Raw genomic sequence first — 2,484 nt, 5'->3', positions numbered from 1 at the left:
GGCGCTACATTGTAACACTGCCGTGTGCCGCCTGTCAGACAGTACAGGATCACACAGCCGATCAGGAGGGTGCCACAACGTGGCGCTCCCTGATTGGCTGAAGAAACCCACTTAGACATAAGTCAGAGGGGGTTTCTGGCATTCGGGGAAAGGGGTCCCATGTGAAAACATGGGGCCCCTTTCAGTTCGAGGTCGGGTGTCCGTTTTTTTATTTTGACAAGTACGAGGATTACAAATGGATTACAAGCAGAAGAGCCCTCTACCCTGGATTTTGTGAGTATATTTTTTTCAACAGGTACACCATGGATTCTACATGGAGAAGAGGACCGACCCTCGTGTGAACATAAGGTAAGTATGTGTATATGGTGGTGTGGATGTATGTATTAAAGTTATACTTTCAAGGTGTGTGTCTTATGTTTTTATTGGGGTATTTTTTTAGTAGTAGTACTACAGGTACCAGCGGGCCCGGTTTTCCGCCGCATGCTGGTACTTGTGGTTCTCCAAGTACCAGCTTGCGGGGGAGGCTTGCTGGGACTTGTAGTACTGCGACTAAAAACAATATAAATTTTTTTACACAATGGCTATCAGCCTCCCATCCGCAGCCCATGGATGGGGGGGACAGCCTCGGGCTTCACCCCTGGCCCTTGGGTGGCTGGAGGGGGGGACCCCTTGATTGAAGGGGTTCCCACTCCTCCAGGGTATGCCGGCCAGGGGTGACTAGTTGGGTATTTAATGCCACGGCCGCAGGGCGCTGTATAAAAGTGACCCCCGGCTGTGGCATTATCTGTCCAGCTAGTGGAGCCCGGTGCTGGTTTAAAAAATACGGGGGACCCCTACGCTTTTTGTCCCCCGTATTTTTGGAACCAGGACCAGGCGCAGAGCCCGGTGCTGGTTGTTTAAATATGGGGGAACCCCTGTCAATTTTTTTCCCATATTTTTGCAACCAGGACCGGCTCAAAGAGCCCGAGGCTGGTTTGGCTTAGGAGGGGGGACCCCACGCAATTTTTTTCCAAAAAATGAACACTTTCCCATCCCCTTCCCACTGATAAACATGCACGGATCTCATGGATCCCTGCATGCCTATCCAAACATGGGATAAAAAAGCAGGTCTGTTTTTGTTTAGCACTTTTTTACGAATTGTATTTCTGCACGGCAGTGTTTGGCTATTGTCGGCAGTGTTTGTGATTTGCACTTTTTAGTAAATTCCCGATTTCTACCAAATTGCAGGCGTATTTGACCGATGGTGTATTGATTCGTGATTTTTTCCTAGGACTTCCAAAATATTACGAATGCCCTCATCACTGCCGTGATTTTTGCTTAGTAAATTCCCGAGATGACACTTTGAAGAAAAAACGGCATCTCGGTCAAAATCGGGACCTTAGTAAATATACCCCCATATCTCTTGATCATATCTCTCTCAAAAAGCTTTCAGCTTCAGGTCTTGGCATGCCCCTTTGGGGCTTCCCTAATTAACAGTAGGACAATAAAGTACCATATAATATATATATATAATTTTTGGAACACACATTTTTTAAATATATAATGAATTTAGTCACCTAATATGTATATAGATATATTTATATTATTTGATTGGAAAGCTTTATATTTTACATGTCATTTCAATTATGGATCTGTACACACTGCACATTTTTCACTCAACTTTATATATGTTTATTGTAACACTGTAGGGGTGCAAGGCGCCTCTTCCTGGGGAATATGGCAGCATGCAGCAGCTGAGGAACAACACAAGTCCAGCAAGATGTTGTGTTTTAATACGTAGAGAACCCAAAATGCTGTTGCTAAGGGCAACAGCAAAACCCTAAAGGGTTACCAACGGGTGTGGCAGTAAACTCCTTGGTCAGAGATGGAATGATAGACACAAGGAGAGTCTCCACAATCCTAATCCTCACTTGCAGTGCACAGGTTCAGCTTACTGCCACTAAACTGACACCTGAACTCCTTGCACAGTGAGACAGGATTTAGGCAGGCAAATCTGAGAATACAGCCGCAAACTTGCTAAGTTCACAGAGTAGCAAAAGAACCCCAGCAAGTTAAACGACTGACTCCAGTCTTACTGCTAGGTCTGGATTGGCAGAGTGTAGTACCAAATCCCCAGGCCTATTTGCAGTAAGCAACAACAAATACAAAGCTACACAGTACTGGCTAACTTTCAGGAACTGACTAACCAACAAAGATTCAGCAGCATCTGCTTAACCTGAGAAGAGGCCTTATATAGCAGGTGCTGTCCACGCCCCACTCAGACCTCACAGACTGTGAGCACAAAAACCAGCACCGGATCCCCTGCCGTGCACAGAGCCTGTAACCACTGCACAGCAAAAGACCCGAACCGGAGTATCAGCTGCGCTCAGGTTACTCCGCTAGCACTTGTCTCCCGGTTGCCATGACGACATGGCAGCACAGGGCAGGAGACCCTAACAGTACCCCCCCTCTTACGAGGGGTCAAAGAACCCCTACCACCGGGTT

Source organism: Pseudophryne corroboree, chromosome 10, assembly GCF_028390025.1.
Source record: "Pseudophryne corroboree isolate aPseCor3 chromosome 10, aPseCor3.hap2, whole genome shotgun sequence".
NCBI classification, from domain to species: Eukaryota; Metazoa; Chordata; class Amphibia; order Anura; family Myobatrachidae; genus Pseudophryne; species Pseudophryne corroboree.
The sequence above is the reverse complement of the archived record's forward strand: the minus strand, read 5'-3'. Positions refer to the sequence as shown.